This window comes from Myxine glutinosa, chromosome 9, assembly GCF_964187855.1.
Source record: "Myxine glutinosa chromosome 9, kmMyxGlut1.1, whole genome shotgun sequence".
Classification (NCBI taxonomy): domain Eukaryota; kingdom Metazoa; phylum Chordata; class Myxini; order Myxiniformes; family Myxinidae; genus Myxine; species Myxine glutinosa.
The window spans coordinates 44,463,249-44,476,857 of NC_136269.1; the positions used below are offsets into that span (position 1 = coordinate 44,463,249).

General features: G+C 44.5%; 1 long non-coding RNA gene across 3 annotated transcripts in view; it reads left to right on the top strand.

Moving 5' to 3' along the window:
* The window catches only part of LOC137435430 (uncharacterized), an 80,369-nt gene that overhangs the window by 25,876 nt on the left and 40,884 nt on the right, over positions 1-13,609 (top strand). Inside the window, exon 1 of one of the 3 annotated variants that reach the window (XR_010986076.2) lies at positions 3,991-4,491. The exons of the other annotated variants lie outside the window; for them this stretch is intronic. This is a non-coding gene — a long non-coding RNA (uncharacterized LOC137435430). Of the gene's footprint in view, positions 1-3,990; positions 4,492-13,609 lie in introns of those variants that run through there. 3 annotated transcript variants of the gene reach the window in all.

The following is a 13,609-nucleotide window of genomic DNA, read 5'->3' on the forward strand; positions in this document are numbered from 1 at the left end:
TTGTTGAGAAAGTAGATGGGAGGGTTGTCCAGTCGGTCCTTTCGGAGAGACATTGTAAGAGTGTGAGATTTGTCAGGATTGAAAGACATGTTCCACTTGTTTGACCAGTCTGTGATTTTTTCCAGGTCTGCAGAGAGTGAGGAGGCTGCAGACTGCCGATCTGAGGGATGAGGAATGGAGCGACAGAGAGTAGAGTCGTCAGCAAAGACATAGAGAGGATTTTCAAGAGAGTCAGAGAGATCATTGATGAAGACCAGAAAAAGCACAGGGCCCAGAACACTACCTTGGGGAACTCCAGCCTGAACAGGAAGAGGAGATGAGAGAAACCCATTCAGGGCCACATGTTGACTACGACCAGAGAGGAAGTCCGCCAGCCATGCGTGGAGATTTCCATGGATACCAAAGGAGGAGAGTTTGGAGAGCAGAGCAGGGTGCCAGACCGTATCGAAGGCACGTGAAATGTCAAGGGAGACAGCTCTAATTTCCTGTTTGGCGTTGAGGACCTCCATCCATTGTTGAGAAAGCAGAAGCAGCATGTCCAGAGTAGAGTGACCAGGTCTGAAACCAAATTGATGATCAGAGATCAAGCCATTGGAGAAGAGGAAAGATTTAATATCTGAAGCAATGATGGATTCCATGACTTTGCTGATAATTGGGAGAAGGCTGATTGGTCTGTAGTTGCTGGGATCTGTTTTTGCACCTTTTTTGTGCACCTTTTTTGTTTCTTGAAAGACATACGAGGATAAGGGCAAACAAGACATTATCAACAAATAAAAGGATGGACTAAGCAGGCAACAGACACAAGTAGAGATGCGGGGGCATGCAGAAATTGTTATGTACGTCAGAGCGGATAACTCCGTTGGGCCGACACATCTATAACAAGAGCGAGAATTGCTTTGCAATGCATGTCCCCCACCGGTGCCAATGAGTTTATTTTATTTTTAAACAAAACAAAAAAAATTATGACACACCCCAAAACTCAAACTTGTTCTGCAACTTATCATAGGAGAGCCATGTATCGGGTTTCAGTTGAATATGTTAAAGGGTATGGGAAAAAGTGCAGAAAACCACAGGTGGAATGGACGGAGAACAAACATATAGTTGTTACCTGAACATCGCACAACATGTTACTTGTTACTCGCACAACAATGGGGAACATGTGAGGACGTGAGCAAGGCACGTGCAGTTTTTGGGTCGGGTGTGGCCAGTGCAGGCTGGTGTTGCACAGGCCTTATGTGCCACAAGGCTGGTGCGGCACAGGGCTGATGGATGGCGATGAGGAGAGGTGGCCGAACAAAAAGTGGGGAGAAGGATGCTGCCTCTCCAAAGGTCTGACTCCAACTGCAACTGCCATGCTCAGCGTGGCTATGGCCCTCATAAACTTTGGGACCACCTTCATGGATGGCAGGACTATTTCATTGGCAGCCCATGGCTGTGGGTGTGCCATCTTCTGGGGGCCGGCCCTCCCCACGGAGTGGCCCCAGTGGCCTCTCCAAATCAAATCTCTGCAGCCGACCTCGCCACCATGGTCTTTGGTGTGCTGGCCAAACAGTTCATGCTGTTTCCCCCGAAAGCACAATGCTCTTTCCAGTTGTGCCTTTCTGCCCAAGTTCTTACCTGACCTCACTCAAAAACAGGAAGGTTTACACAACAAACTTACTCTACTGTCTTAGAGGTAGCACTCACTACCTCCTCAGTGCACGAATTACAAAACGACTTACCTGACAATTTCCCTGATACAAGAAGAAATCCAACGCATGCGGTCACACGGTCCATGTTTTTACCCCAATCTGTGGATGCCCACCCCTTTTCCATGTAGAGCCACTTTTAGAGGCCATTTTTCCCCGCAGAGCAGGGGTTGGCCTTTTTCGAGCATCATGGTGCCGTTTTTGAAGCAATGTTTTATGGCCGGGTGCCCTTCCTGCCACCAGCCCAGTTAGTCGCCTCTTGCGACACACAGGGAAATACCAGTGAACTGGCACTCAATTTTCCGACCTCGGAAGGATGACAGGTTGAGTCAACCCCCCGGCATTAATTCAGGGATCGACTGGGATTCGAACCCAGGATCCTAAGGATCCCAAGCCGGCACCTCCCCCCCACCCCCACTTCCCCCCCACCCCCACTTCCCCCCCACCCCCACTTCCCCCCACCCCCCACCTACCTCCCCCCCACCCCCACCTTTCCAGGTTATAATATTATAATTACATGTCACAGTTGGATACAACAAACGAGGGAATTAATGAACAGGAAGAGAGGATGGAGGATAAAAGAAAACAATAACTTGCAAGTCAGAGGATCCAGTTAGTTAGCATTAGGGGAGAGGGATGTTGCCTCTCCAAAGTTCAAATGGGTGCACATAATATCGTGAGTATGGATGGGGGTGGCATGACATGGTGGTGCACTGCCAGCTCGAAGCACTGGAAGGAAGAGTGGCTTGATACGTCAGCTGAAGGCAGTTCCACAAACGGGAGAAAAAGAGAAGAAGAAAAAAATGGGAGTGAGCAGCAAGTTTAGACTTTGCAAGTTGAACCAGGAGGGGGTTACCTGAAGAACGTATGCATCCTGGAGGAGCTGGAGAGTGTCGCAGGGCTAAGAGAGTAGAGGGAGCTAGACCAGAAGAGAGGTGGTAAAAACAAAGAGACCACAGACCTGTCTGTTATCTGAAAGTAGGAGGCCTCTTGTGCTTCAGTCTCATCATGTAAGACACCAACAATGTTGAAAGCTTTAGATTTCACTGAATCCAGGAGAGGGATGGAATGCTGGGTCTCCAACCCATAGGAGAGAGCATTACTCCATTGAGTAATGAGCAAAAGCTTTGTAGGTTCTAAATAGTTCTAAATGCTCCAAGTAGATGGAGGATGCCCAATCTGCGACTGGATTTGGAGGCGGGAAATACTGTGTGGTCAGCTGAGGAGAAGTTATGGCTGATGCGAGGCCTTGAAGGTCAATTGAGACTGAACCTCTTCCAATGGCTGACCATGGAAATAAATAGGGTCATTTGATATCCTTCTGTAGCGGCAGGGTAAGAATGTGAGATTTGCAAGGATTTCAAGACTACCAGACCAGAATATAGTCAATTCTACATCGGCTGAGAGTGATGCAGAGCTGCTGCCTGCCTGTCAGTGGGATGGGTTACTCTATAAGACAATGTGAAGTTATTGGCAAAAAAAGAAGAGAGATTTTCAGAGCTTTGGAGAGGTCGTTTATGTACATTAGCGGAACAAGTCTGGCCCAACACACTGCTGTGAGATACTCCAACCCCTCACTATAAGAGATGAGATGATTACATTGATAGCAATACCTGAACTCCCTGAATAGAGGAAGTCAGATATCCAGGAATGAAGAATGTCTCATATGTTACAGGCAGTGATCTTGGCAAGCAACTTGGAAGATGCCAAACTGTGTCGAATGCCCATGATATGTCCAGAGAGGGGGTCTTGACCTCTTGTTTGACATGTCGGGCCTAAAACCACCGCTGAGAAAAAAAGCAGCTGTGTAGCCAGAGTTGAGTGACGAGGACATAATCCAAACTCATGATCAGGGGATCAGGCTGTTTGAAAAGGGGAAGGACAATGCAGGCGCAATGATGGATTGCATGACTTTGATTATAATTGTAAGCTTACTGTTCTGTCATTGATTGGATCTGTTTTTGCAGATTAGAGGCAGCTAAAGAAAACAGACTGAAGAGTACAAACAGAGGCGAAACACGATCAGCAGAGTGTGATTTGAAAACATGGGCACTGATGCCAACTGCTTCCATCACCAAAGCAGGGTCGAGACAGGAAATATCTCTCTCTCTCTCTCTCTCTCTCTCTCATCTCTCTCTCTCTCTCTCTCTCTCTCTCTCTCTCTCTCTCTCTCTCTCTCTCTCTCTCCTTCTCTCCTTCTCTCCTTCTCTCCTTCTCTCCTTCTCTCCTTCTCCTCTTTCTCTCTTCTCTCTCTTTCTCCTCTTTCTCTCCTTCTCTCTTTCTCTCTTTCTCTCTTTCTCTCTTTCTCTCCTTTTCTCCTTCTCTCTTTCTCTCCTTCTCTCTTTCTCTCCTTCTCTCCTTCTCTCTTTCTCTCTTTCTCTCCTTCTCTCTTTCTCTCCTTCTCTCTTCTCTCTCTTTCTCTCTTTCTCTCTTTCTCTCTTTCTCTCCTTCTCTCCTTCTCTCTTTCTCTCTTTCTCCTCTTTCTCTCTTTCTCTCTCCAAAGGAGGGAGGGCGCCATCTTTTTGCGTTGGTGTGCTGGTGATATTGGTGCGTTTTTGAAGGAGGTTGGAGCTTTTGCAGAGCCGGCAGCCTCTCGACAGAGGCGGGCAACATTTGGGTTCACCAAGGAGCTGGAGTCCGTGTTGCACTTGACGGTGGAGGTGAAAGAGGGCCATCTTGACTGCTTGCCTCACGCCTGGGAGTTTTGACGCACGATGCTGGCACCATTTTGGGGCACTCCAGCGCGGGAGGCATCGGACGGGACCATCACCATCACCTTTGCAAAATAACTCGTTGGGACTAGGTAAATGCACGAAAAGGTCATTTTATTTCATTTCATTTTTCCCTGTGTGTCTGATGGAGGATACTCAAAGTAGGAGTTTCAATTAGTTTTTACCACAACTTTATTTCGTCTTTGATTTATTTTCATTAAATCATTGTTGTTGAGTTTATTGTGGTCTTTGCGTGTTTTGTGGTTTCGGAATAAACCCATGTGCTCCATTCAGGTAAACGCTTCACATTCCTTCATCCCACGTGTGACAAAAATACCGCCATTTTTCGGGCTGCCGCCTCAGGTAAAACTGTTTTGACTATCCGTCATCCAGCATTCTTAATTACTGGTGACGTGACAATATCTTCCATATTATTTAAGCGCTTTCAAAAATGAAAAACAAACACCCTATCTACCTACCCCATCAATTGAAAAGCATGTTACCAGAAACCCAGCATTTTGGGGGGGGGGCTCTAACCCCCTATCTTTGCTTCCGACAAAAAGCCTGAAATGTAAGTTTGTTCATGCCTCCCACAACAGTTAACATGCCTCAATCAACGTTTTGCTGATTTCATTTATTGTACAACAAAATAACCTGTCCTTACAGTCGGTTTAACTCCTCCATTTGTATATCTATGGCATATTGTATTATGACTTTTAATTCCGGCTTATACCAGGTAGTGCTATACAATACACATTTACATAGAGAGATTTGGGGTCCTCCCCCCATCCAGTTTTTTTTTTGGGGTGGGGGGCAGTTTTGATTTTGAGCTTTTTGTTGATGCCAAAGTGAATTATTGCACTCAAAAACCAGAGGTAAATGCATTTTATACTTTTTTTGTTACTTTTACTTTTATCTTTCTTTCTTTTCCCCATTTTATCTTTCTTTTCCTCTTCCTCATACTCTGTAGCCACTGCTAACAAAATTAATTTGTTTGGAGAAGTTGTCACATGAGGATCGAGTAAAACTGAAAATGATGGCCCAGGCAACATTTGCTTGACTACCACGAGAGCATTGTTTCCATGCAGACCACCATGTTATTCAATGGTGCTTAGCACTCATTTCCGTTGGAGTGCTTGTTTGATCGTATAAAATTAAGTAAGTCGCTTGGCATGCGATAGCAAGCTGCTTATTAACCGAACACACCGCTGGTGTTGGTAAAGTACAGGCATGATGGGCCGAATGGTCTCTTGCAACGGATTTCCTTGCTAAATATATCTAAATCTAAACATTAATCACCTCCTGCATTAATCCCTTCTGGCATTTATCAGTTATCAAGTTGGTCTGAATACATAAACCCCAGAGGCCTTTTCACAGGGGATTAGGATTAGCACGTGGTCTGGACGGATGATGCCTGTGATCTGGACTGATGATGCCTGCGATCCGGACTGATTATGCCTGCGGTCCGGACTGATGATGCCTGCGGTCCAGACTGATGATACCAGCAGTCCGGATGTGGACCACGGTCCACCTTTTGAGGACCTTTGCTACTCTAATTACAAATTCATCTCCAATGCAACAATGACTAAATAAACTTAAGCCTGCACTGCCAAATTTCCACTATGGGCGAGCAAAGAGGCTCCTTTGGATAGAACTCGAAACAACATAGCACTGCAGTGGAAATGTATATCCCTATCAGTACTCGCACAGTGATACATTTTCAGTGCATGTGCACCATGCATTACATGCTTACTCCAACTAATGAAATCCAGCACAACGTGCACAAGCCGATAGCAGTCTCTGTTATTAAATACTGCCCACCAGTCTTGATTTAAGAGATAACAATTTATTTGGGGAACGTTAATATTGATTTATACATAATCTGATGATGCATTAGGAGAACATCCCGAATCCGAGCCTGTCTGGATTGTACCTAGCAATGCATTTTATGTTATACTCGAGCAAAAAAAAGTGGGGGGGCAATCGATATATTGTCCCCCATAGTTAAAAACGTGGGGGAGAGGGGAAGGGAGGATCTATATGTTATCCCATCCCTTTAGTTTAAAAGGTCCCCACCCCCACCCTCTACCCAACGCCATTCTCATGGGTATATAATCCTACAAGAGTAAGAGGTACCTTTGCTCTCAGCGTGTTCTTCAGTCATAAAAACATTTATAGAAGGCCACGATTCTGATGAGGACAAACTTCAATCTGGTGAAGCATTTGTTGGCAGAATTGGTGAAATAAAAACACAGATTTGGATCTCTGATATAGGGTTTATCATAAAAAAACGCAACCTTATTAATGTTTTGTGAAATTTTTATTATTTAATACAAAAAAAAATTATATTGCAGCTTTGTATGAAGCATCATTTGCAGGGAAAACTGCAAATAAATGTCATACTGTTTAGTTTGAAGATGGCATAGACAACTGAACGAAGGATCTTTATTAGTCAGGTTCACTATGTCAATAAATTATATTTCGTTCAAAATCATGGTAGATTAGCAAACCTATACATTTTTGGAAAGGTTATAGCCTAAGGAAACTAAAAATCAATGTTTACATTTGGAGAGATACCTGTATGGCGGCCATTTTGGATTTTCAAAATGGCCACTGTAAAATACATATTTTGTTCTATTTGTGCCTCTAATTACCCTAAAAACCTTTTAAAATATACTAAACCTATATTTTCAGGGACAAGGAATCCAATGAAAGTATCAAATTAGTGCTATGGGGAATGGTAAGACACGAATCAAAGGTTTTGAATTGCAAAATACTGTCTTTATATTCGCGATAGGTTGCATAATCAAATACATGTTATCATTTTGTACAGGCAGTTAATAACATCAAAATGTGTCACAATAATTCATATCACCAAACATACACAGGCAGTCAGCAAAATCATATATACACATGCAGTCAGTATAACTTCACATCTACACAGGCAGTCAATGACAAAATATACACAGGCAGTCAATGGCATCAAACATACACGATTACAGAATATGCCATTTAGAGTTCGTCATCACTGTCCTGTGTGTCGTATCCGACAATATAGTCCGCATCGTTTTCACAGTCCGTTCCACACAAGCAAAGGTCGGTCAAATTGATTGGCAAATCGAATTGGTCGAATGGTCGATCGAATCGAATTCGAATAAATCGAATTTATGATGGTCGATCGAAGCGATTGGTCGAATGGTCGAATTGGTCGAATGGAATTGGTCGATTGGTCGAATTGGTCGAATTGGTCGAATCGAATTGGTCGGAATTGGCAAATGTAAACATTGATTTTCAGATTTGCCATGTAATAACGTTTCCAACAATGTATAGGTTTGCTAATCTACCATGATTTTGAACGAAAAAACATAGTGAACCTGACTATATGGTGGAGTCTTACTTTGCCACAAGTCATTGAAACAGCCTCGAACACGATGCAGAAAGAAGTTCGAGACCAGATTAGCCCCAGACATGTCTGCCATTTTTCATTTGATTAAGAGGTTTAATTCCCACAGGATAGTACAAAATCTTAATTGCTCAAAGTCTGGTCGTCCGAGGACTGCAAGATTACGAGAAGACATTGAAGCGGTCCATGAAGCAGTTTTGAGGTGCCCCAGGAAATCACTGAGTCGTCGATCTGAAGAATTGAACTTATCTTTATCAAATACACAAAGAATTCTGAAGCAGGAACTAAAAACGTACTCGTATCGCATACAAGTGAAGCAAAAATTTACAGACAATGATAAACAACTTTTTGTGATGATGGGTGAATGGTTTGAGGGGAAATTGCTTCGAGATCCAAATTTTTTGAGTAATGTGTGATTTTCTGACTTGGCCCACTTTCTTTCAAGTGGTCATGTTAATTCAAAAAACAATGTGATTGGGTTCTAGTTCTAGTTCGGATCCCACCGGTTCTAGTTTTCCTGATGAAGTTGGTGAAAGGCCATTGCACAGTGAGAAATTCACTGCATGGGTTGCCATTGGAAAAACCGACATCATTGGGCCTTTCTGGTTTCAAGATGAAGAAGGGAAATTGGTAACCGTATCACCACTGAACGGTACTTGAGGTTTATGCAGAAGTTCTGTGTTGCATTAGCGAAGAAGCACCACATCGACAGTGCTGTGCAATGGTTTCAGCAAGATGGGGCCACACCTCTCACTTCCAACAGATCGATACAGTGGCTGCAACAGAAATTCAGTGATTGAATCGTCTCTAGGACAGATGTTTAATTCTCCGGACCTCAACCGACCTGACTGCTATCTTTGGGGTCACCTGAAGGATAGAGTGTACCAGGGGAGACCTCAGACTATTGACGACCTCAAAAATGCAATTGCCACCGACATCAAGTATTCCGGTTCAGAAATGCAGCCGAGTTATCGACAACTTCACCAGGAGGATCCATGTGTGCCTGCTGCAGTGGAGCAGCCATTTCAGACATGTTTTGTGAACTTTATTCTACATATTACAAAGATTCTTGTGTTTAAGTTTCATGTCGTATCAAAGGAAAATTAAAAAAGTATAAAACAACTTTGGGTTGCATTTTTTACGAAACACCCTGTATAAAAGGACGGATAGTCTTTTACTCCCAGTGAGCGTTCTTGTTAGTTTCATATCCCATCCATCTCAACAAATCCACTCCTTGCTGATGGGGATAGGAGAACCACCTTTAGAGGCCATTTTCCCCCGCAGAGCAGGGGTTAGCCTTTTTCGAGCACCGTGGTCCACTTTTTGAGCAATGTTTTATGGCTGGATGCCCTTCCTGCCGCCAACCCTGTTAGTTGCCTTTTGCGACACACAGGGAATTACCAGTGAGCTGGTACTCAATTTGCCGACCTCGGAAGGATGACAGGCTGAGTCAACCCCCCTGGCGTTAATTCAGCGATCGACCGAGATTCAAACCCAGGATCCTCGGATCCCAAGCCGGCACCCTAACCGCTAAGCCAATACCAGGCTTGGGGGTCGTAAAGGGATGTATCCACATTTCCAATGTAGAATATCCCAGGGCTGACGGGATAGCTTTGAGGTTTGCGCACTCTTTTCTGGGCTGTTTAACTTGAGTTGGAATCTCGACCCAGGTGGAAACTTCCACCTGGTGTTTCGCAGGCAGGACAAGGCATCAATGTGTGTGCCATCTATTAGATGGACGTTAACCCAAATAACTCGTCTGCCAGCACTGGTGGACATCAATTAGAGATCAAGACAAGGTCTTTCACGAAGAGGAGGCGAATCATCACCGACATCCTATCCAAATGAAAATATCTGTCTAAATTATCTCCCTCGCCAACATGGGAAGTGTGGTGAATGTGCCAATTCGCCCTGGGTGAGTTGAGGGAGGCCTTTGTTCTGTCGTGAACTGAAAACATGATCATGACAACAGGGTTGTTTTGGGACACCCCCTCTTGCACTGTTGGCACTTAATATCACTGGTCAAGAAGAGCTGCTTGATGAGTGTCCCAATGTACCCCCACTTCACCCAACTCCTTGACGAACCTTACATTTGTCACCAAAACACTACAAATAGAATATCCAGACTAATAGAATGCAGTTACATCACGATGATGATCAAATAACAACAAATCCATTATATAACACAAACATTCTTTTTGACCACTGCCTTTCCCAAAATGATTGTGCGTTTGTGAGGTAGAGAGAAATGCCCAAGGGAGAGAATGTATCATGAACAACATAGTTGAGATCCTTGGTAAAATATGGTGTGCTCTATGGCGCAAGACTCGTGGCAGTTTATATAATGGGATCCACGATCCCAGACAATCACTGAGCGAGCCGTTAAGCTGGTCCATATGGCTCGTTTCATGCAATCGCGGAACCCGAATGTTTTAACCTCCATCAGAACAACGAAATCCATTGATGGTTGAATGAGTGACGTGATACACAGGCAGTAAAGCTGTCCCACTAGCCAAGATGATGAAAGGCGTTCGTGTGATTATGATTCCTAATGTACATGCGCATGTTATATCTTTAATTTTATTTAATACCGAGCCGTTGTAGGTGAAGCGTGAAAAGTGCAGTGATTTAAGCAGAAGGTAATGTAATTGTATTTCGGGAGCATTAATATTCACGGAAGGCAAGTGACATTTCAAAGTGTATATATATATATATATATATATATATATATATATATATGTATGTATATATATATATATATATATATATATATATATATATATATATATATATATATATATATGTATATATATATATATATATATGTATATATATATATATATATATATATATATATATATATATATATATATATATATATATATTCATATTCACGTGTATATATTATATATGTTGAACTTGAAAGACTTCCGTTGAACTTGGGGCCGATTCAGAAGAAGACCTTTGTTGGTCGAAAGCTTGTCGACAATTAAAGATCGACATCCTGAAGCTACGTCCGCGTCTTATTTAATCTAACGATTATTTATTCAATGCAAATGAGACGCCCTGCTCGTACTGTGGAGTTTCTACTATTTCTTACAGTTATATATATATATATATATATATATATAATATATATATTGTTACAGACGTGGCTTGGATGTTATTTACCGAGCGGTTTTATGGTATGACCACGTCTGCACAAGTTACCCGATTGTGCCCGAACGTTGACTAGTCGCGCGATGCTGGCTCAATAAGAAAAAGAAGACACCCGGCTGGATTACAATAACACAATACGACACCAATGTTTCGATTCTCAATTATATTCGTACGGAAAAGGTTAGATTACAGGGGCTAGAGGTATATTACAGGAAGACAGGCACTTAGACACACTCTTACATTAACCCCGGACAGACGACAGGTAAACGGGACAACGGCTGACTCACACGGGGTTTGATGGCTAGGAAAGGCGGATAGCGATGGCTCAAGGTGCACTCTTGGCTCAAAGCAGGGTACTGTACGGTCCGGTCCGGTCCAAAGATGCGGGGAGGTATCGTCGCGCTGGGGGTGGCGGTGGCTTCTCTCTCCAAGCTGAGGCGCATCTTTCGTCACGTCCGGCGCGGGGCCGCGTATATCCGGCGGGGAGTGACACGCCCTCGGCTCGTTAGCTCCGCCCCAGATGGAATCGGCACGTCGCTTCTCATTGGGTGCGTGCGGGGGGGGTTACCGGCTCCGCCCTTGACGGGGGACTGACAGCCAGCCCCTTCGGGGTAACGCCGTGGAGCGCATGGTCATGGCGGGTAACCGAGCCGGTGTGAGGACGCACACTCCCCGCCCCTCTGTTGTTGTAGTCGTAGTTGTAGTTGTAATTGTTGTTGTAGTTGTTGTTATTGTTGTTGTTTGGGGAAGAAGATGGGAGGAGGTATGGGAAAGGTCCTAAACTCACTACTGATGCCATATAATCACATTCTGGTGCAACGAAGAGTCATAATTAATGGAAACGAGGCCTTAACTGACATAGATTAAGAATAACTAGGAAGATGTCCGAAAGTTGTCTACGTGTGGTGCGGTGGACCTGGGCACGACATTTAATGGGGGAATAAGGGGAAGGTCGGCTCTACTGATTGTTGTTTACATGCAATGGGACTAGGGAATGGGGGATTGGGGAAAGTTGGGGAGTATTGGAGAAAATAGGGGAATATTTACAAGCGGATATGGAGGCCAAATTCCATATTCGCAACATTGCACCCTTCTCTACCCTCGGGGCGTCCCGACCCGATAAATTTTTACCTACTTTAGTGTGGCACGCAATGTAGTTCCCTCTACTATTAACTCTACCCTGAGTGCGACAGTTTTACAGATATTCACAAATGAGTAAATATGTCCCCCTGCGACGTTGCACCCTTCTCCTCACAGAAACACACCCACAGGATAACCGAATCCGGAAAGAATCCTCAAACTAAACATACAGCCGGTAGGGAGCATTATTTACAAGATTACGCTGATATCTACACTACGATCCAGGACCTGTTTTTGGAGGAACACATGCAGATGTTATGCATAGAGAGAGCGCGCTTGCCAACATCGATACACCAACCCACGAGTGCTCTGTGGCCGACGGCCTTTAATAACGTGCAGAGCACCCTTTCCCAGCATCAAAAGCACCACCCCACCACCAATCGGTGCAGTCACCATTGTTCATTGGAATAAAAATAAATTCGACAACCCCTAACCCTGCAGGTGTCTCTTGCTCTTCTTGTGGTGCACTTGGTGTTAATTAACAGTGGTTCACCTTTATGGCATAGGTGCCACGTTGACCCATAGGTCCATCCCCGGGTGGTGCTTGGCCGCAAACGAACTGCGGTCCATTGTGGGTGGCCACAAACATTGCGGTCCATATGGTGTATCGATCCCGGCAGCAAACAGCGAAAGTGCAGGCCCACAACTGCGCAGCCAGCACCTCTCTCTCCTCTCTCTCTACCCCAAAGCCAGATCCTCGGAGGTGGGAGACAAAAGAAGCAGACAAGTGAGTAAGTTGGTAAGGGCGCAAAAGTGCACGCAATATAAGGTAATGCACACTGGGGGCACATGGGAACCAGGTGAGACAGGTACGTTCCTATCGTACGCCCCCCCCCCCACCAGGTAACCTACATGGCCCCTCCCTTACCCCTTACTGTATCCACACAACACAACACTACTCATAAACATCTACTTTACAAATCAACAAACATCCCTACTGTCTTCCCCGTTCCTCCCATAAACCAAATTCGTCTTCTCTCCCTCCTAACCAATCAAATTTGCCATTTTCAACTCTCCTCAAAATTTGCCATTTTCAACTCAACATCAAAATTTGCCATTACCAATTCATCATCAGTCCCTCCTAGGGAGGGAGAGATGGAATCACCCCAATGTCTCATCCACGTCGTGATGCGTCTCACAAATCCTCACAGCAATTCTCATTTCCTGCACAAAACAAAGAAAACACAGGTGTGGAGTCATCATCATCACAGGTAAGTGGCTGCGTATGGTGCGACAGGTTCTTCAATCCTAACTATTTCCTAAATGACTTTAACAACTTTACACTACCCGGGGTCTTCCTCCGGCCAAACCATTGGCCCTCTTACACTATGGGTTCTAAAAACCAATTCCCATTGGCCAAACTGTGGTGCTCTTCAATTTGGGGTCTCACTCCCCCGATTCATCTCCCGGTGCCCTCGTACAATTTCTGGGCTGTGGCGTGTACCTCTCCCAGTGGGTCTACCCACCTGCACACCTCCACCACTGCAGTTGCCTCCGAGCTTACCTGC